At 37.7% G+C, this 24061-nt stretch overlaps 1 protein-coding gene across 2 annotated transcripts in view; it reads left to right on the forward strand.

The window, feature by feature from the left end:
* Nucleotides 1-8580: 8580 nt before the first annotated feature.
* LOC114243355 (high affinity copper uptake protein 1) overlaps nucleotides 8581-24061 on the forward strand; it is a 29623-nt gene continuing 14142 nt past the window's right edge. The window contains exon 1 of one of the 2 annotated variants that reach the window (XM_089738539.1): nucleotides 8581-8723. The gene's annotated coding sequence lies outside the window, so the exon portion shown is untranslated. Of the gene's footprint in view, nucleotides 8724-15538; nucleotides 15779-24061 lie in introns of those variants that run through there. The other variant, XM_028174810.2, reaches the window with a different exon arrangement.

Genomic DNA, 24061 nt, shown 5'->3' on the forward strand with positions numbered 1-24061 from the left:
GAGAGTCCACCTACCGGAGCCCACTGACACAATGGCGCGCCTGGGTGTGCGGCTGCCGGTTTGTTGGCTTAGTACAGGATGGCCTGCGACGAGCCTCAAACGAAACAAAAAGAAACTACAACATAAACATGAACAGAAGATAATTTTACTGGTGGTAGGACTTCTTATGAGTCCGCACGGGCAGGTACCACCACCCTGCCTATTTCTGCCGTGAAGCAGTATTGCCTTTCGGCTTGAAGGGCGGGACAGCCGTTGTAACTATACTGAGACCTTAGAACTTATATCTCAAGATGGGTGGCGCGTTTACGTTATAGACGTCTATGGGCTCCAGTAACCACTTTACACCAGGTGGGCTGTGAGATCGTCCACCCATTTAAGCAACAACAAAAAAACCACTTAATACGCATATATAGTATACTTTGTTAGAATTTGAAATGTATTCTGTTCGAGTCGAGATCCGGGATTAATTAAACGGTGTGTTAAATTGGATTTTGCGCGCAATTCAAAAACGTTAATGCTACAGTCAACATTTTTGAATGAAACTCTCTTTGATTTTGGCAACGTGTCCAATACACCATCTATACAGTGGCGTAGCTAGGTAACCAAGGGCCCTGGCAAATTAAAAAATGGGGCCCCACTGCTATGTAAGCTGATCAGGTTTTATCAAATAAAAATATGTTTATTTTTTATTTTTTTATTTCTTAGGTGGGTGGACGAGCTCACAGTCCACCTGGTGTTACGTGGTTACTGGAGCCCATAGACATCTACAACGTAAATGACACACCCTGAGATATAGTTCTAAGGTCTCAGTAATAGTTACAGCGGCTGCCCCACCTTTCAAAAGGGTATATACAAATACTAAAAAAATACAAATAGTATATAAAAGGTATATACAAAATGCTAAGCTACTTAAGCTCTTTTTTGTGTTCTGCAGGGCAGGTAATAAAAATATTAAACAGTAACAACAAAAGTTACAATTAATACTTGGTGTAGGTTTGGCTAATAAAACGAAATAGAGAAGATTGAAGGGTTTATTGTATGAAGATCGGGCCTTTTTTTTTCGGGCTGGGCGCCGAACCTCCTACGAGGTCCCGAGGGGTATTTTTGACATTACAACGTCTTATAATTCGATGGAGCCGGCTGCACGCACGAAAAAACATGATTCATGCGGTGTTACCTCGCTCTGAGGCGTTCCATTTAAGGCTTGAAGTGCAAGCGAAAGTGCGCAACGAGCGACAAAGAGGCACAATCGGCCTCCGCATTCGGCAGCGTTCGACATCTGTCTCTCTCCTACTTGAGTGAGCGATGCATCCGCGTGAACAGCTGCTATACAATAATACAGCAGTAATTCTACAGTCTTATAAAACAAACGTGTGGCACTCGGGAGCTGCCGTGGTAAAGCTATTGCATAGCATTTTTTATCAACTTATGCAATTATAATTATTAGACAATGATAATTTAATATTAAAACAATAATAAAACAAGACCACGCTATGTTAAACATTAATAAAAGCAAAACCTTAACTGTCCCCTTCACACTCATAAGCTAGACCACGCGAGAGAGAGATGGGCAGACTTTTCATGATGCGCATGCAGTCAAATTCAATTCAAATTCAAAATCATTTATTTCAACTTGGATGTCATCAAAAACACACTTGTTGAATGTTAGTGGGACGTCACGCCACGCGCTTATTCACAAACACTACACAAGCGCAATGTGTGAATGTGTTGAACGCGAGCTACATGGTAGGCGGAGTGAGGGGTGTTACGTTTTTTTCGTTACGGAATTTCATGATTCGGTCGCCGCGCTCAAGGCCCGCGATAAAAGCTATGCAATAGCTTAAAAACCATCTTTATATGATACCATTTTAATAATCCAGGAGTTAATAAAAGTAAATCTATAAATTGGACAATATTCAGAATGTTGTTAAAATTTTATTCCGGAGACTCCAACCTCTCGTAGTCTGAGTTGAAAAAATATTGTTTACGGTTGTAAAGTCGATTTTATTTGCAACTCGACACGCCGCCGACGCGCCATTATTTACGTAACTAATAATAATAGTATTATTATTGCACGTATTTTAATTAAATTTTGTCGGTATACGTATTAATGATAAGGCTATTTGATTGAAAATTTAATATTGTATTTATGTAAGTTATGATTAAATCAAAATATTTTTACCAATCGCCATTTAAATCTATTATTACAAAATACCTACTTGAATACATAGAAACAATGAACATATTCGCCAATGCAACTTCATTATGTGTTTCATGATTTACAATTTGATGAACATAAAAAACATTAACTGAGGCAGTAAAAAGTTCTTTATCTTGTTTTCAATATTGTAATTGAATTGGACACGTTTGAATATGAGAGCGATGGGAAAATAAAAATCTGGCACATTGCCATCTAGCGTCACGTATGTTAAGCTTGTGAAGAATTCTTTAAAACTTAACTACAGATTCAAATGGTACTGCTACTAACCAATAGATGCCATTAAATATCAATTTAAAAGTCAATTAGGCTTAGATTTTTGAAACGGTTTTGGCATATTTGTCAAACAAATGTTATTTTTTTAATCTAAAGATAACTGTTTTTTTTTCAATTATCTAACAATTATCAATAAGTTGAAAACAATTATTTGACCGTGGGTATTGAGCGGCAAGAAAGTGATGAACGCATGAATTGATTGCGACAATAGATATGATTGATTAAAATAATTTACGAAAGCCTCAATGTTGCGCACGGCACTAAAATAATAATTGGTGTCGTGTGAATAACTGTTAAGGAGTAGTTTCATTTTGCGACGGTTTTGTTCTTTGATTTTTAAGAAGTCAATGGCCGTTTTCCTATTACAGCACAAGAGCGCATTATGCGGCATAATTAATGCTAATATTTATTAGTTTTCCAATTACAGAGCATAATGCGACTCAGTGACGCACAATGCCGAATTATGCTGAAGCTTAGTTGAGCATTATGCCGCATAATGCGCTCTTGTGCTGTAATTGGAAAACTACCATAATCTATACAATAGGGACAATATAGATACCTCAGCTACCCAAAAAAGGATCTAGCATGCAGCATTTTTGGACATATTTATCTGCTAATGTTATTTGATGAGTTAGTTGGAAGCTATTAGACCGACTTATTATAGCTTCAAAAAGTCAATCAATCATCTTAAAAGTGTTATTAGTGTGTTAATTGATATGATATATATTATACTAACTATGTATTTCAGTGCAATGCCGAGTAACGGTAACAAGTCCATCAATGGAAGATGAGCTCCCTTTTTTTTCTTCTACCTAAGCTGGTAGCTTTTAGAGGCTATGCCAGCGTAACTGGACGAGTAGGTGTGCTCACGGGGCTTCGCGGAATCTATCATCAGATCGGAAACGCGACTCACTGAGAAGATCCGGTGAGAAACTCAGTCGGCATGAACTCCTATTTGAACGTATGAAATAGCCGTGCGTAAGTGAATGCACTTGTCACAAACAACAAACATCACAGCGTGAATGTCACCGTTAACCTTGAGACATGAGGTCGAATTTCCAATTGTATCGTATAGCAGTATCCCACCCTTCAAACAAGAAACAATGAATCTTTAAGGTACGCAGGCTGGAGGTGTTTGCTCCCATGGACTCTGAATAGGTTTGGTTATTATGCATATTTATTACAAGACGACATTCCTTCATCGTGGAAGTCGATCCTGAACCAGTATTTTGTAAATTTTATTCCAAAAGCAAACTCTCGGCTTCCTTTATTCAATCTTTTTTTAAGGCCAATGCACTTTACGAAGTAGTTTTACGTTAAACTTCTGCCGAGATATCTACAAATGCAAAAATATTTCTAAAAATATTTCCAGTCGCTTGGGCTCTCGGCAGAGTGATCGTGGTCATCATTTCGCAAAAACATAATGGAAAACAATTATTGTACAAGAAACTGTCTGTGTCTTAACTGTTTTGCGCACGACACCGCTGGTGCTATTATCAGCAGCTTTTGACTCAATCATCACTGATAGGACGCTACAAACGCTGTTGCCACCGGCGCGGCCGCGCTCTGTGCCGCCAACTGGTGAGGGAGAACTCACAGGGACCACGGCTAGAGACAGCATAGCAAATACTCCTGGATTTGAAGGAAGCGCTTGATCTAAATGGTCTCCATAACAGAGTAAGTTTTTATTCAATCATAAGCGAGCCAGTTTCTGAGATAAACATTCAAACAAATACATATCATATCGTATTTGTAATGTAATTGTATTATGCAAAGAAACAAAACTTAAACCTACAGAGTGTCCAACAAGAATAAGAATATAGTTTAAAAATAAATACCAAACCTGGTTATCCTGCTCAGGACATCCTTTCAGGCCAAAGGTTATAGTGTCGTCATCAGCCCACTCCTCAAACTCTTCAAGCTAGCTCGGATTTCTTGAAGTAAGAAATATTGCATTTACTGCTGGTAGGACCTCTTGTGAGTCCGCACGGGTAGGTACCACCCTGCCTATTTCTGCCGTGAAGCAGCAGCATGCGTTTAGGCTTGAAGGATGGGGCAGCCGTTGTAATTATACTGAGACTTTAGAATTCATATCTCAAGGTGGGTGGCGGCATTTATGTCGTGGATGTCTTTGGGCTCCGGTAACCACTTAACACCAGGTGGGCTATGAGATCATCCCACAATCTAAGCAATAAAAAAAATTAGAAGATCCCGTAAAAACATACATAGATGCATGACAAGCTAATAGAAGCGTGTTTAAATATTTGAAACGATTGTATGGTACGCAATGGGCAATGTAACACAGTTTTGATTCAGTGATCAGTTGATGTCAATGACCTCGTATGACGGGGGGTCATTTACGAGCTGAATATTAGTTAATCTATAGATATAAAAATCGATGAGGATGTATGTTCCCCATTGACTCCGAATCGGTCCAACTGAAATCGATTAAATTTTCAGCAAACCCTCAAATTAGCGTAAAGTGTAATTATGTGAAGTTTGGTAGCGATCAGATCAAAGGTCGGCCACAATTAAATCTAAAACGCGAAAGATCCTAATTAAAATGAATAACAATATTATAACCATTTTAAATTAACGTAAGGTTACCTATTTTCCTATGAAATTGCCGCTTAGTATAAGGAACGCCAGTATTTTTTATGAATGACTAGCTGACCCGGCAGACTTCGTAATGCCTCAATCGATAAATAGAATACCTAAGCTTTTGTATAAAATAAACTTAAAACTAACAAAAGGAATCCGTCCGACGGGGACACATCAAAGGAAAACCAAAATTGTTATTTTTATTTAATTCCGAGTATTTATATATATTTATTTACCTTTTAAACCTTCCCTGGACTTCCACAAATAATTCAAGACCAAAATTAGCCAAATTGGTCCAGCCGTTCTCGAGTTTTAGCAATTCATTTATATATATAGAGATTTTGAAGTGAAAATTCTTCAGGCGCATTGAGAGTAAAATTTAACTCGCGACAGATTCGTTATGGCTAGACAGAAAATATACAATTTAGACCGAGGGAGAGTGAGAAAATAGACAGATCGTCTCGCGAACCACTCAACCTTGAGAGAGAGGGAGAAAGCGAGCTAGGTCCTTTCCCTTATACACATTCTGTTTACGGGCGTCGGCCAATAGATGGCTTGTTATTGGATGGATGAAAATTTAAAAAAGAAGTTCCGCTTCTTTCGTCCACAAAATTTTACGCCCACCATTATTTTTTCTATCTATCAAAATATGCACCCATAGTATCGATACATTAACTGAGTCTGGCCGAAATTCGCGAGTTTCTCCATCATTGTGTCCAACTCTTCACAAAATCCGCTGTAATGCTGACGCCATTTGGTAAGAAACTGTGATGAATTACAGCGGCACTAGATCATAAAAATAGTGACGCTAAATTTGATAAGGGTTAAGTTTTCGTTTGGGGCATCGTTTAGGTACCGCGCTTAACCAACATGATGACCGCTTACAATTAACAAAAATAATCCATTTTTCATTGCATTCCTTAGAATCCCTTCGTTTCGCTGTGTTCGTGCGGTACCCACTAATCAAGTTTTTTTACATTGCCAACTTGACGCAAATAGTGCAATATTGTTTTGATGCTTGAAAGCTGTTGCTAACTCGGTGATTGAGTATCGTCAGCTTCCACTATCGCCTTTAATTCGTCGTTATTGTCTTTAGCTTTCGAGCGACCACGGAATTTATTTTTTAAATTTAAATATCCATGTTCAAACCTATAACGAATCGTGCGTTCGCTTGTAGTGCTCACTGTCACTGTCACTGTCATTAATATTGTGAGCTGTTTGTGCGACGTTGTTACCCGAACGGAACTTGTATTCCATAATTACTGGTATTTGTTTCGTGTCCATATTGATGAAAAAGATACAAATGTAGCGAAAACAAACATTAATCAATAAACAAATGACTGAATTTTAAAATTAAATTCATTTTATTTTGTGTTGAATGCCAGCAACACATAAATTACATTTCAAATGGCCAGTATTGTGAAACGACAATTGCTTAAGTAAAGACTTATTATTTGTCATGAACTACGTCCCAGTAGTTAAAAGTCACACCGTTCAGAAAAAAATGGTCTTATGTTCTTAGTGCGAGTTTTTTAACGTTCACGCTATCAAGAACATTGGCAAACGTAGGCAAAAAGAAGTCGTCGTGGCCTAAAGGATAAAGGATAAGGATAAGAAGAAGATTCATATATAGCGATGCACCGGTGTTCGAATCCCGCAGGCGGGTGCCAATTTTTCTAATGAAATACGTACTTCACAAATGTTCACGATTGACTTCCACGGTGAAGGAATAACATCGTATAATAAAAATCAAACACGCAAAATTATAATTCGCGTAATTACTAGTGGTAGGACCCTGCCTATTTCTGCCGTGAAGCAGTAATGCGTTTCGGTTTGAAGGATGGGGCAGCCGTTGTAACTAACTATACTGAGACCAACTCCAAACAAATTTGAGTTAACTTTTACGCTATCGATAATGTAAAGCTATTCGCACTAAACACACAGATGGTGTAGCGACGGACGCGCCCGGGCACCAAGGCTTGCCCGTGTCCGCATGACCTCCCAAGCCCAGCCAACTCTAGCCACTACTAGATTCACAGTAGGTAGCAGTATCATCACCTCAATTATTTTCTCTTTTCCACAAATCTTCCAAGTCCGACCCTCCTCATTTTCCCGGTACAGAGTATACGGCACGACAAGGTAGATGTCACCATTCTACCAGCTGTATCTGCGCTCGGGAATGCAGTAGGAAACCGAGTTATGCTATAGTAGCAAGAAATATCCTTTTTTTGGCACGAGGTGGCTAAACTATATAGGCATCTTGTTTTAAGTGGAGTATAGAAGCTCTTGTGAGCTCACGCCCTAAATGCTGTCGTCTGCTTAGAGATTTGTAAGTCGATTGAAGTCTCCGGGTGCATCACTACCGATTCTATTGTTTGACCAAAAATAAACATATTCACATAAATTATGATGACGTAGTTACTGCTTAGGTACCTATTGATAAGTATTATTCGTGTATCTAGTTCTACAACGCACCAAATAATGCTGGTTGAATATTAATTGCGAACGTAAAAACCAGTAAATGAATTACAATTCCGTTATAAAAACCTTTTAGTGGTGTGCAATGTACGGTTTAAACAAGGTTAATTGTTTAAGCAACTGATGTCCGTTGCTTAAAGCATCTAACATTTTAAGTAACTCTACTGACTACCCGCATCATCAGATTCAGGACTCGTCGAGCTACTGTGACTGTTCTTCTTATTCGGGTGTGCGCGGAATTGTGCAGACCTTTTTTTTATTGCTTAGATGGGTGGACGAGCTCACAGTCCACCTGGTGTTAAGTGGTTACTGGACCCCATAGACATCTACAACTTAAATGTGCCACCCACCTTGAGATATAAGTTCTAAGGTTTCAAGTATAGTTACAACGGCTGCCCCACCCTTCAAACCGAAACGCATTACTGCTTCACGGCAGAAATAGACGGGGTGGTGGTACCTACCCGCGCGGACTCACAAGAGGTCCTACCACCAGCAAAACTTTTGTGTACTTCGAAACTAGGGGATCTTTTTCGTCATATCGCATACCCTTCAAAACATCACCACTAAAGGCCATCGGAATATAATTTATAGGTTGAAGATACCGCTCCATAAACGACATCAATGATCTGTGAATCTCGGACTTCCGCTACAAAAATACAATACGTAAAGAATGGATATGTGTTTTTCCTACATAATCATGGTCACATCACACATACCTGCAACTAATGTAGGTATTAGAATTTAAATTGTGTAATGTGTAAATTTGTAAATAGTAAATTTCTTTTTAAAAGAGAAAGCAATGAGTGTTCTGCCAATAGTTCTTAGTAGTGATACTGTGTTCCGAATCGGATATATTGAAAAAACAAAGAATCAATTATCTGGCTAGCAGACAGGCTATCAGATCTCATTAGGCAAGCTTCGTTGTATCTTGACAGCAATTATATACGTTATATCCGTTGAATTTGTTTTATTGATATCTAATCGCAATTAGGTACTAAATACAACTTAATCAATTTAGCCGAAACGGACGATTTATAATGATAAGTATTTTTAATTTATATTGCAAGTTTTCTGTCAATCTTGGTTCATAACAATTGATTAAGCAAGCTCTGGACGTTTCACTTTTTTGTAGAAGCCATTTTATTGTTTGGTGAGTTTCATTTGCGAATTTATTTTGTGTGTTTTTTATTATTAAAACAATTTCGTGTATAATGCAATAGGTTCCACCATTACACTCTCCCATTTTTTTTAACTTCAACGTTAAAGATTTGTAGAAATCCAAATAGCAGTGTGATTGTGTCATTTTGTATATTTTGTTTTTGTTCTAAATCATTCATTTTATAATATTTTAGCACATCTTGCATTTTTTATAAGAAGCGAGGGCGTTTTGCTGGATTTTTTTTGTAAAACAAAATTATACACAATAAACATTTTTGTAATTTCCTATTATTATGTATTTTATGATTATGATGAGCTAACTAACTTTATTTATCGGGATGAATAAACAAAGCTACTGTTAAATTTCATATACATTTTTACTAAGGTTTTGACTTTGTTCTATTCCGTATTATTTCTATGTCAGAGCAGAGTCGACTTTATCGTACTTGTAAAATTTGGAGGAGGTATTGTTAATGCTTTTTATACAAATTGAAGAACTCCTGGTCAATAGGCATCGTAGTTCTAAATTAGAATCGGTTCGCATTCTATGAATGTCTATGAATGAATGTCCGAATGATCTTCATGAGTACTTAAAAGTCGTCACAAGGCGCCGTCTGCTACCGTCCATCATTACACGTAAGCTACTGTACTTATTGTATGGCTGCCCTACCTTCTAGACCAGGGATTCCCAAAAAAATTTGGACAAAATATCCCTTTTCATAAATAAACTGTAACCTCAGACGCCCATAGCCAAATAACTTAAAAAATCCTACAAAATAATTAACAATTAAAAAACTTTTATTTTATGTGTAAGTGGTGTTGGGAATCCCAGACCTGTACCGAGACGCACAAATGCTTCCCGCCAGATCTAGTTTACTATATCTTGGGGTAGAAAAGGGATCTTGTATAGCCGGACAGACTACTGCCAATATAGGATCATATTAGCAATTATAAAACCGGTCGCCAATAAATAGGTAAAATAAATTTGAAATAAATAAATCAAATCAAATCAATCAAATCAAAATCAAAAATTTTTTATTCAACATAAATGAAAGTACATACTTGTTGAACGTCAAAAGAACTACCGCCAATTCACAAGAACTAGCCTCCGTCCTGAGAAGAATTGGCAAGAAACTCAGCGGGCATGTTTTTTTTTTAAATATTAAATTATTTTTTTAATATTAGATTTTTTTTAAATATTCATTTTTACATGAGTATAATAACATAACAATTATTACAATATTGAAATGACCGGAGCGAGCAACTCATTCCCACTTTGTGCAATTTTCTAGATAATCATTGACTTTATAGTAAGCCTTATTGCACAGATGTTCTTTAATAGTTTTCTTAAACCTATGTAGGTATATGTAGGTTCTAATAAAAGATTAAAGCCGATAAAATAACTTCTGTGATGACATATTGCTTACCATGTTCTTCATTTATTATACATTTGGAGCTGGAATATAAAATATGATTGAAGTTTATCCAGAGATCACAATGAGTCTAAATTCATTTTAATAAAGTAAAATATCCTAGTAAAATGAGGAGTAGTACTTACAATGCTTTCGACAGTTAAAATTAAATTTAGACATCAAGTTATCAGCACACGTATGCTGATAAATGTATTGAATAATAGTTCAATAAAATATATTGCGAATAAATGCCTATTACATAAGGACATTACAATAAACAGTAAATTCAAGTTTCTTTTACAACGTCCAATTGAAAACTATTTACCATTCTACTGAACGGTAAATACGTAAAGAAAATATCGAAAAGAAACATATCCTTCATATACATCTGTTTTAAAATTATACTACATATTCAGAGCACGTAACGTCGATTGCAAATATCAGGGAAGTATTAAATTTTTCGAATACTTAACATTGTTACAAAATATTTTATAAAAACTAACAACGGTGTAACGTCAACCTAAGCTGAATGCAACAAAGTCACAACTGAACTTTCAAAGTATGTCTACAAGCGATTTTAATGTCGAGTCCTTTGACAAAAGGTTGGAAATTGACTGGGATGTTTCTAGAGTGAATAGGTTACTTAGTTAGCATATCGGATAGCATTTATCAAGGCTCCTGAGTTCTCTGCCAAACGGCGCCTGCATATTTTATACAGATGACTTTAAATTTTCTTCTATTAGTAATACCACAATCTTCAGTAAGGCGTAACTACAAGGAAGCACATTTTGAAAAATACTGATATTGGATTTTCATGTCTTATCGTTAAATGTCAAAGTGACTGCCCGCCACCGGAGTAGAGTTCATCCATACTACCTGGAGCCTGCGGTCATCCACAGTGCGTTTCCAGAGATCTTTTTTGCCACGTACCATCCGGCTATGGAATGAGCTCCCCTCCACGGTGTTTCCCGAGCGCTATGACATGTCCTTCTTCAAACGAGGCTTGCGAAGAGTATTAAGCGGTAGGCAGCGGCTTGGCTCTGCTCCTGGCATTTCTGAAGTCCATGGGCGACGGTAACCACTTACCATCAGGTGGGCCGTACGCTCGTCTGCCTACAAAGGCAATAAAAAAAAAGTGAAGTAATATTTTTGGGCCGGAATCATAAACTATGTTTTTAAAGATGATTTACCAAGTATCGTTGGACCGTAACCATCCAACGATTAATTTCGAATACCTTCATTAACGACATTAAAAACATCACATGCAGAGTAACGACATTTGAGATTGCAAACCCGAATTTCATACAAATAACACGCACGCTCTCTATCTTTAGGTGTGTAATGTCATAGTATTGCTGTTGTGTAACACATTAATATGCAACAATCATATTATGTTTCTTAAACAAAAGGTTGTAACTTTGCGACGAAATTCATTAACAGTATTTTCCACGCTTTTTTTAATTCTCCTTTTAAGCATCTTATATGTTCCCAATGAGTTAAAATTACAAATATATGTAGTTAGAATTAAGCTTTATCCTCTTTAGTCCATTTTTAAGCCGTGGTACACAGATTTAAAAAAAAACATACACATGTACATATATTACATATCTGGAGTCATAACTATCCTTTTTTTTTTTTTTTTGCGGGCCGAGTGCCGAACCTCCTACGAGGTCCCCGCGCCTAGGGGGCGCGCGGGGTATGTGAGACTCAGCGATCTGCAGGTGTTGAGAGCAGATCGCGGGCCCAAGGATTTTAGGGATAACTATCCAACCTAACTGTAGCAATTATTTTTTATCTGTTTTTTATGTCATTCTCTGTGTTTTACTTTTGAAACTACCAAACTTAAAGAGGCTTAAGACCTCCTCTTTGAAAATTTAAAAGGATGATTTGCGGTAACACGCGAGAGTCCACCTTTGGTAATGGGAGTAAATTTTATGTATTAAAAGATTAATTTCCAAAGATAATAAATACCTCTAAATCGTCTAGCAGACTTGCGAGCTCGGCCTCTTGGCGAGTCACTGGATCAGAATAAATAAGTGCACTTCTAGCAATGCTTCATGCAAAAATATATTTTTATTAAAAAAATCGGAAATACGCCATAAACGCCAATACCTATACGACGAGCACAAATTTTAAAGACACGAGCAGGAGTTTTAAATGGAACTATTGGCCATGTCGATAACATTGCTGAGAAGCTGCCAAATATGAGGTCTCCTGAGCTTACTTCATTACTTATATAGTTTAAAACAACTTAAAAATAAACGTTGTTAACAACCTCATTTTATTTTATCAGTAGAAGGGCACCATATATAGATATACATATATATTTTTTTTACATTTCTAAAAAAAACCCTACATACGTGCTGGCTTGAATCATTTCCGCGATAATCCGCGTGCTGTTTAAATGATATTCAGCACACGGACATATTTGTGACATGTCAATCCGGCGCATCGTTCTTACTTGGTATGCTAAACTTGGTTGATTTAAGTAATGTCGCACATTAACTGCTAGGCGATGTATTATTGTTAGTTCTCCAGACCTTCCAAGGTTTGGTGTTTTGAGCTTTGAAAACCTACTAACAGCTCAAATATATATCTACTGAAACTTCATTTGATATACTTATTAAAAGTGAACATACATTTGACAGCGCTATTTCTTTTTGGTTTTTGTTTTTAAATTTAACGTTTTAAACTAATTAGCTATATTATATTTGACGTCCCTAAACGATCTAACAATACAGGTTGAATGTGATAGATAAGTCAAAAATACATAACCTAAGTTTTTATTTACCAACTACATATTTACTTTGACTATCTAGCGAAAAACAATTGTAGCGCCATCTATCTATCCTAATTGAAAAACTGCTTCGAAATCTGGCATTTACATTGGTGGAAAACCTCCCCTTTTAAATAGGGTTTGGGAAACATTAACAAAATTTCCTAAGTAGATGACGCTTATGCTGTGTAGTTCTATGAGGTACTAGTGGAAGACGGCATTGTGTCGCTGGGACTATCAGAAACTGTTGTATTGGCCGAACACATATCTTACGTTGATGGCACTATGCCAGAAACCTTATCCTAAGTAGCAACAGCTCGACTCAATCTGGTAAATGGCGGGCGAACAAACTAATAACGCTAAAACGTAAGGGATCTTCCGACAAACTGCATATTACTGTGAACAGATCATTTAGATTTTTTTGTTGTTGTGGTCTAAAGTATAAGACGTCCGGTGCATTCGTATGTAGCGATGCACCGGTGTTCGAATCCCGCAGCCGGGTACCAATTTTTCTGATGAAATACGTACTTAACAAATGTTTACGATTGACTTCCACGGTGAAGGAATAACATCGTGTAATAAAAATCAAACCCGCAAAATTATAATTTTCGTAATCACTGGTGGTAAGACCTCTTGTGAGTCCGCACGGGTAGGTACCACCACCCCGCCTATTTCTGCCGTGAAGCAGTAATGCGTTTCGGTTTGAAGGGTGGGGTAGCCGTTGTAACTATACTGAGACCTTAGAACTTATATCTCAAGGTGGGTGGCGCATTTACATTGTAGATGTCTATGGGCTCCAGTAACCACTTAACACCAGGCGGGCTATGAGCTCGTCCATCCATCTAAGCAATAAAAAAAATAGAAAAAAACCTGCACCAGCTGTCCCAACCACTATTTACGCATGGCATCCCTCCAGTACGCCAACGACGACGGATGACTTAGAAAGGTAGAAATAGACAGGATATTTGGTACCCGAGCTGTCGTACAATACGTCCCACCATCAATATTTCAATGAGCACTGCACCGTATACAGTAACTTAATTAATTATTTAATTACAGTTATCTGATAGCTTTTGATTTCAATAAAGCCTTGTCTCTTATCAAAACAAATGCAAGGAACGGACAGTGCTCCTATTCTGCACTTAAATGTGGTTCTTGTAAAACAAATCAATTAATATTTGATTTACAACGAACGGTTTATCGTTGAAATGTTATGTGTAACGCGATAATTTTACAGATTGAAACTGTTTCCCAGTAAATACTAAGGCTGTCTTTCGATTGTAAGAAATTATAAAAACTAGTGGCCCTCCAGTAGTCGAGATTCGACTATAATTGAGTCGACTATTATCAAAGGCGGCAATCTGACTTTTGGACAATGATTGGTAAATCAGAAAAACGAATTATTTATTGACTTTGTATTCCATTGGCAGTCACAAAACTCTTCGGAACGACATCTTAGATAAATAACAGGTTAACTATTAACCTTTATTTAATGCAGGTTTTGAACCGTATTCTTTGAAGGAGACGATTATATTCAAATAAATCTGTATTGACATATCAATAAAAAATTTTTGTCCAAATGTACAGATTGCCGCCTTTGATAATAGACGACTCAATTAATTGAAATTATAAGTTAAAACATTATTATGGTTCTATTATCAAACACTATTATATTTCGATAATATAATCACAGTATTCGCCAAAACTGCACTATAGATCAATAATATTAAAGACAAACAATATTAATCTATTTTCAATTCGAATTTATGTATGTGTTGTGTGAAATACACGGTAGTATGTGTAATGTTTTCTTTATTGATTTAAAGTATCTTTTATGCATTATTTAAAAAAATATTAGCATTGTGCACTCCTTCTCTATATTCTCTATAAGTGTGAGAAATTTCATACTCCTCCGTCCGCGCAATTTTCGTAAAAAGGGGACAAAGTTTTTGCTTCACGTATTAATATATAATAAATAATAGGTTTGACTGTTTCGCGCCACTTCTTATTACGTTTTTCGATGTTTCAAATACATAACGTGCGTACGTGCGCCGCGTAACTTAGAAAATTTACATTTTTATGAGGAGACGTTGAAAGCAAAATTTTGGTTTGATAAGTTGTATATAACTGGTAATTAAGCAGTGACCGTCAGGAAACCGTTTGTGCAGCTCAACTACTCACAGATCTCTACGTACTTACTTACACCGTTAAACAATACTCCTATGCAAAGTTGAGCAGAAACCATAAGGAACCAACTTATCGAGTCCGTTTTTCTATTTAGCGTGCGATACAAGGCAACTTACATCGCGTATTTTATTTATTTTAATGACAATAACAATAGCAGCATCTTCTACTAGCAGCATTTGTCTTGAGGTTCGGTAATGATTGTGCTGTGGACTTTTTTTTGTGAAGCAATGATTACTGGTGACCTGGAGGGTTTTTGAGTTTCACCAGGACAGGTGTGCGAGGACGGGCTCAGCCAGGCGCGGTGGATTTGCTAACAGCTGCCCGTGCGCCTCCGTAAGATGTCTAGCAGCTCTAGGGCAACTGCTTCGCGATTGCATCTATCATTGGAATCTCGACCCGCTGAGAATGTCCGGCGAGACACGCAAACATATCGGCGCATAGCACGGTGCACGGTGGGCGCGAGGCTAGCCGACCGCATGTCGCAACTACGGCCGCCTCGCAACCAGCAAGCAACAACAAACGCAACACTCCTGCCAGTTGGTCGCGTCGCCCCGCCGCCGTTGCCCGTATCGCACTCCGTGTCATTCGCGCGTATTTGGCAGCTGTCAAAACGAACGCACGTTCGAATTCTGAATAATTTATATTTGTTTTTGTGGAATCGTTAAAGTTTAGGTATGTATGTATTTTTATGTTGCAATTAATTCTTATTTTGCGATAGGCGAACGCAGCTATGAGGGCCTTTACGTAGTGCGTTTATGCCTAAATAAAAAGTGGACGAAACGGAAGTTTTGACATTACATTTGAATATATTTTTAACAGCGACTGTTCGTAATTAGACTCAGCTATCTCCCTCGCATTTCTGTTATTTATGAGTATCGGTAACCACCGTTAGGTGGCCCGTATGTTCGTTTACCGTGTACAGAAACAAAAAAAAATCGTATTTCAAATAAAGTTGTAGAAAAGTTGAATAAATCGACATAAACAAAAATTTAGCAATAAGTAATATTTTACACCCACAATTCATTCTAAGCAATAATTACATATGTTCAACGCAAAAACCATAAAATTTGGCATTTCCGCTATTTGGATTAATTAAAAATCTTGGTGAATTGACACTTCATAGTTTATTTTGTTGCTTTATTGAATTCAAACAATACAAAGTGAACGGCAAACGTAACCTCACATTAGGTTGAATAACACCGTGTAATAGCGAGTACGTATATATGTGTGTTTTGTATTAAAGTATGTATGTAAACACAGACAGCTAGCATAACAAAACTAATATGACCTCTAAATTCGGATCGTCGTCCATTCGTATGTTTGAAGCAATTGTTTTATTAAATATAAACTTATAACTGCCGATGATACCAACGAAATTTGTTTTTATTTGTGTACTACTTACTACAATTCACCTTAATGTGAGTCCGCATCGACAGCTACCACGATCCTGCCTATTTCTGTCGCGAAGTAACAACTTCCGATTTGAGGGATTTACTGGTGGTGAGACCTCTTGGGAGTCCGCACGGGTAGGTACCACCGCCCCGCCTATCTGCCGTAAAGCAATGCGTTTCGGTTTGAAAGGCGGGGCAGGCGTTGTAACTATACTTGAGACCTTAAAGCTTATATCTCAAGGTGGGTGGTGCATTTACGTTGTAGATGGGCTCCAGTAACCACTTAACACGCGGTGGGCTGTAAGCTCGTCCAACCATCTAAGCAATAAAAAAAATTATAATAATATAAGCTTTTACTTAGATCCTCTTTCTCTCTTAAGTTTCAACGTTGCAATTTCTATGTCTATTTTTGGAGTTGGAATATCAATTATCTAATGTGCTTACTCAGCACTATTTCCTTGAACTAGTCAGTTAAGTGTCCGATAACGTGCCAGCCGAGGTTTATATAATATGTATATTATATGACGGCTGTTCCCCTGTAAAAAACCGGACACATGATTGCTATCCGGTAGAAATAGGCAGAATCAAAACACCTAGCCGTGCGGACTTTGCGTGCAAGTGCTCGTAGTTAATCTATTAAATTTTCTAAAAGTCGAAATTGCACATGGCTAGTGGCACAGGTAACAATGACTATAATCATTAAATGCTAAAAGTATAATTTAATCTGTCAACGTCAGCACTGAATACGTAACAATGGACTAAATTGTCCAAGGTAGACCACTAGTAATCGACAGGTGAACAAATTATTTTAAACTGTTTAAATGTAAACGGAAAGATCACATCGGCCTATCACAGAATAGATAACGAACGAGATATTCCGATAAATGTTTATCAGCGCTATTAGCTGACAACAAGAAAAGAAAAGGAAGTTTCCCGTCGTCGTTGGAAACCCAATATTTTACTTAATGCCGGGATATTGGAGTTTTCTTGGTTAATATAAAATGCAGCCTACGTCACTGGTGTATGCGAACTTAATACCAAGTAACTTAAAGATATCGATTGCATAATTAATTCAGTCTTAAATTACGATTTAATTGTAAAATTTTTGATGTGCCTCGGCACACACTTGTAGTAATCAAGATGCCCTGTCACCTCAACCACAAACCGACAAGACAATTGTTGAGGTCACAAGGCGGGCCCCGACTCGGATGAACAGCAAACCTGATTGTTTTAAATTAATCCGAATTGCTCGTTTTTGTTAGGGCTTTCATGATCTCAAAATTTGTATTAATATCACTATTATTGCATACGTTTTATTTATTTATTTTTAGTGCGTATTTTACTTAGGAACGGTTACTAAAGAATTCCTCCAATTACATACACATTACTATGCGCTCAGTTGTAACTGCCGCTGATTGTATGAAGTACATTGATTTCTTGAAACTACTCGCGCAGGAACTCCAACAGTTCGGTTTCGACCGTTCCTAGTCAATGAACTATTCAGATACTCTGGATTTTGTTAAACCAAAATGAAGACTACAAAGGCAAGGAATGCCCCTGTAATTGCTGTTGTCGAGGAGCGATACAACCACATGCAATCAGGTAGAGGAGGCACGACAATCTACACAGAACCCATACTTTAGACTCGCGCAAGTAAATCTACATCAAACGAAACTGGTTTTCCTACAAGAGTAACTGGTATTTCCTGATAGTTCAACTCTCGACCGCGACTTTGTGCTATGTATTGGAAACATAGTTCGTTCTTCCACTGGTTCAAGTTAAAACTGTCCAAGATTGAACGAAATTAACGCAACTTGTTGATCGACTTACTTAATCAAAGTTAACATGTAGTGAAATATTTAAAATCATATTATTCTTGTTATTTATTATTTCGTATCTGCTATTTACGCCAGAGACAAAAACAGATGGAGAAAGATCGTGGGTGAGAAGGTGTGGTAGGGGGAAGGGGTGGTGACCACCCTCAGTAGTGAGGAACACGACGCAAGGAGGACTTGTTATTTGTTTTAAACAGTGGGGAACTGGTGTTATTGAAAATGAAAAAATGACGGTCTAGTGCTTGTGAATCCGACAACATAACAAATAACGTGGTCTTTGCACTGAGCTCAATTTAACATCATTTACCTACTAAACATCTACCATCTCGTGGGCCACGCTAAGCTTAGCTCAGGGAATTGTATCATCAGTTACAGCTCCAGTACAAACGGTCCCAACCTGGCTAGCAAACCCACAGACACAGCCCACTGAGTTTCTCGTCGGATCTGCTCAGTGGGTCCCCATTCCGTTCCGGTGGTAGATCCTACGAAACACTGCTAGGGCTAGTGTTAGCAAGGTCCCCCGGTTAGAGCCCCTTGAGTTCACCTACTCGCTCAGTCACGCTGGCATAGCCTCTAAAAGCCAGTTTAGGTAAGAAAAAAGAGGCAAGCAAGCTTTATCCTGTGCTACAAGTACTGGGAGGGCACACGCAAGATACCAACAAGGATACCCAGATCCCGAATATCTACCAAATACCTTTAACAAATATACTATCCGTGACTGATCGGGAACCGAACCCGGTACCCGCAGTACAACGCTCAAGGTCACTAAGCACGCCAACGGTACGATCAATTAGTTTCATAAAACTCATTAAACCATAACATATTATTATATGAACATGTTTTATCAAATGCACCTTGATTCAAATTTGTCACAGTCGCACTTCAAGCGATTAACATATTTTGCAGAAAATTGCTTGGCCATCGAATTAGCGATTTTAAAGCTAGCCGACGAGCCAGCACAGTACAATGTTGCTTGCTTGTGGGGTTATACCACCGTGCGGGAGAGAAACTTTTTTAATTGCTTTGCCAGAAAAACACGTCTGTTTCTGTAACTAGTCGATGCAGTGCCAGGGATACGGCTCAGTTGCCGCTAAGAAAAACTTACAAATCTCATTTTAAGAACATTTTAAATAGTAGAGCAATTCATGATATGTTCCAAAGTGAAACCGGTAAACATTAAAAATATCTCTAGCAACGATGAATAGGGATGGACTTTACTAAAGTGCAGTAGAAAAGTAGAGATTGAGCAATTATTTTTATAAAAATCTCAGGTTTCTCCATAAAAAATCCCATCAAAACACAGATAGAACTACTGTCTCTTTGTATACCCTCTGCAATTCCTAATGACTGGCCAATTCCAACGAAGGTGCCACGTTGCTCCTCAAACGTTCCTCGTTCAAATATGTTTTTAACTCACAACAACAGTCACAAATCTATTTGCTTTTTGATTGTTTTTGAATTTAAATTGTCTCTCTCACAACGCCAATGATAAAATAGCGACAGTCATGGTATTTTAAGCCTATTTCCGAAAGGTCGAGTGTCGAAACATTTCGTTGTAAGTGGCCTTCGAGACTCTGACCGATTGCTTTCATTAAGTTACGCAGTAGGACGAGAAGGGCTCATTCTTTACGCCATCAAAATCTTGTTTTATAAATGATGTGATTTTATGAACATAACTAAAATTGTAAGATTAATTTCCCCTATAAAGTGTTCACTTTTTACGATATACATACATGATATGAAAGAAATATAACCACATATTAATAATTGGTAGGTAACAAAGATCGTAACAAAATCCTCTACTACGACAAGCAGTATGGGCATCTCGGCCCATCGAAGATATTCGCCCACTTACTTCACACATACATAAAGCTGAAATATAAGAAAATGCAAAACAAATAGTCTGTGTTTATGACGTGACGACAAACTTAGTGCATGTTATCGTTTTAAAAGCTCTGGACACCTAAAATTATCACAAATGAACGTAAAGTCATTACACAATAAAACAAACTTAACGTTTGACCAACATATAACTGTTTTGAGCGATAATTATTAAATATTAGTTTCTGATATTTTTAATTATAGACTGACCACATAAAATTAGTGGTGGAACTCATATAAAACTTTATTTATTTATTTAATAATCTTATCTTGTTGTATCGTTAGGTACACATGGTGGTTTATTTAACTTTAATGTATCACAGCTAGCTCTATCACGGTTGACCAATTTCACATTTGAACGGTTCGATAAGAAAAGCAACAAATTTGAAACGATAACGGATGTGCAGATAAAATTTCGAAGTAGCTCTGTGTAGGCTCTAGTACGGTGCCCAACACCGGGCCGTATATCTTATCGTCCCCTAGAAATACCAATACGTGGACCTGAACATGCTTAAATCGTGTATAAATAACTAAGGACACACCATAATGTCATAGAGAATAAATACATCAATCTAAATCCTCAACGTTTGTTTGAAAAAATTAGTTTGACATAATTATGCTACCTAAGGAGGTAGAACGGAAACTAATAGATCATCTCAATCAGTTCTTCACTGCACTTCTCTGAAAATAGGCGGTAAAGAACGCAGAAACGTACTCCTCCCTCAAAGATCGATGATCTTAGGCTGCAAAAACGGAAGGAATAATCTGGAGAGAGTTAATGTGCATGCGGGCCGCGTGTGCGAACACTACACTTGCATAAGTCATGACGGACGGAATGAATGCAAGTTCTGTAGAGTGTCATCTTGTTACGAAGGGACAATATATACTTCGCTTGCAAATTATCGGGTAGAGTCGATAAGAAGCAGATAGTTTATTATGCAATGTAATTAGTTTGTACTACCTACCGATGACCGTGAATCAAGTGATATAATTTTATAATTGATTGTTTCTGAGTTTATACATTTTTTTTTTTATTGCTTAGATGGGTGGACGAGCTCACAGCCCACCTGGTGTTAAGTGGTTACTGGAGCCCATAGACATCTACAACGTAAATGCGCCACCCACCTTGAGATATAAGTTCTAAGATCTCAGTATAGTTACAACGGCTGCCCCACCCTTCAAACCGAAACGCATTACTGCTTCACGGCAGAAATAGGCGGGGTGGTCGTACCCACCCGCGCGGACTCCCAAGGGGTCCTACCACCAGTAAAAAATGACTATGACTACAATATATGTTCCGATGTTTTTCGGTGACATTGCTTTATGATTTCGTAATATTACGGTTATAATTTTGTTAAATTAAAACAAATCTTGTAAGTGTGTCTTCTATGAAAACTACCGATATTTGAACTTGTTAATTAATGCTATCATTAAATAGCATTTTTGCTCGGAATTCCCTGTTACCATACATTTTTTTCTTAACTTTCTTAACCGGGAACTCTTCAAGTACTTAAGTTGATACAACAGTTGTTCGCAACGGACCTTTCGTGGAATAAAGTACCCCCATGTATTCGTATCGATAACTTTGCCGGGGGGACGCCTTCCGCTGTAACGCTAAGAGCAGGCTTAGAGACCTCGAGAACCGTACTCGTCGAACTCGGCAAAGGGTTCGACGTGCAACCTAACCTAAGCATCAGCCCGCTAAGTTTCTCACCGGATCTTCTCAGCAGGTTACGATTCGGATCTGGTGGCAGATTCGCGAATCAGCTGCTCTTGAGTTGTTAGGTCTCCCTTGGAGGCGCTCGGGCAGCTGTTAGCAAATTCCGCCCCTCTTGGCCGTGCTCGCCCACCTGTCCTGATGAAACTGAAAAGGCCTATAGACTACCAGTAATCCTTCATTCATAAAAAAAAATCTGCCGGTGTTCGAACTCTAAAGGCGAATAACATTAATTCTCAGATACCAGAAATACCAAACAACACCACGTAGACCATGATTTCTTCTGCTATTTCTATGTTTCTCTGGAAAAAGGAAAAATCGTGCTGCGATAGGTTTCGTAGTATTATTTAAGTACAATTTACAAAATACTACAGTTACTATTTTTTATCTGTTTATGTCAATATTGATACGGTGATGTGGACTGAAGTGAAAGATAAAGATATTATTATTAACACATGTGAAGCGATCGATCGCTGTATAGATTGCTAGTTCACAGTTTATTGTTATTTATATTAAGAATCTTTAATGGGATGTTTTTACTTAGCGCTGGTGGAGTAGCTGTATCATGTATTGTTCTCATGCTAGAGATTGCAGGGTTGAGACTACAAAACTTTGTTAATTTATAGCAACTTTTTTTTTTACCTGATTACCGAAGCCCACAGACCGCTACAGCCAACATCGCCACCAGCTTAAGACATGAGATTTTTTTTGTATGAGTACTAGCATATAGCGTATAGTATCTATAATAATAGTCGATATCTTTAAACCTGTAATGCAATACCTTACGGCAAAAGAAAACGTTGGCATGCACATATCCGCAATCGGTTTGTGATATAAACCTGGTCATAAAGCTGCGTCCTCACACGCCTCTGCGCCGGTACACCACTAATCACAGGAAGTAACACACATTTTGTTTTATTTAATCTGTAATATTTATTTTTCGTCTAGAACAATCCTCCTAGTCGTTCTAAGGTCGATTTCAGCGATGAGTACTAAATTGTCAGCCATTAGGTTAGCTATTATAGTTCTAGAACAATAGAGGCTCCGCGAGTGTGCTGTGTGGTTCGAATTACAGCGACTCCGATCAATTGCGCGCAGTCTTTTTTTTTTGTTGCTTAGATGGGTGGACGAGCTCACAGCCCACCTGGTGTTAATTGGTTACGCATTACTGCTTCACGGCAGAAATAGGCAGAGTGGTGGTACCCACCCGCGCGGACTCACAAGAGGTCCTACCACCTACCACCAGTTTAGTCTAACGATATCGGACAATAATAATTATAACTAGAACCGTCTAGGTAAAAACTGCTATCCTTGTTTTTTTCCTTGTCTTGACTGTGAGGTCATTCCATGAACTTCCACCGAGCGTCGAACGGGATTCCCCGAAGACTTATATGTCATTCAGATTAATGCAATAAAATTGATTGTCTTATTTATTTTATCAAACAATTTAAATAAAACATACAATCCACATAAAATGACTGCATATTCGGCACTGGGATGAATGGTAGCCGGCATGACATCCTTTCTCCGAGCTCAAAATATTTTCATGCTGAATATCATCAAAATCGAACAAGTGGTTTAGGTACGAAAACATGACAGGCAGATACTTGCGTAAATTACACTTATAAAGTAAATTCCAAATCTCTTTAAAATACTATAGCATTTTTAAATATGATAATAAAATCTTATATTGTACTCCCAACCAATGTATCTATGAACTAGCTTACAAAATTCATGAAAATTTATTCAAAAATTCCAGAGGCGTGGGCCAACAAACAAACAGACTTTACTTTTCTTCAGTGTACAGGCACCCGAGTATTGTTCTGTTATATGTAATCATATTGTGTAGACGTGGAAACGTAGACAGTGTAAAGAGTACCTTTTTACTCCGGCACATTATTCCTTCTTTAACGGACTCTGAAAGCAAAATTCATCTTTGTGCGCCGGCGGAGAAAACAGAAAACCTTAGCGTCATTAATTTTTTAAATGGCGGGCTTATCATGTTATCGGTTTAGGAACGGCTAACAGGACAACTGAATGGAACCACAACTAAAATTCGTTCTTTACGCAAATCATTAGCACACTTACTTAACAATACTAATTTTAGCACAAGAATATTAACTTCATATTT

The sequence above is a fragment of the Bombyx mandarina genome, chromosome 25 (genome assembly GCF_030267445.1).
Source record: "Bombyx mandarina strain Sakado chromosome 25, ASM3026744v2".
NCBI classification, from domain to species: Eukaryota; Metazoa; Arthropoda; class Insecta; order Lepidoptera; family Bombycidae; genus Bombyx; species Bombyx mandarina.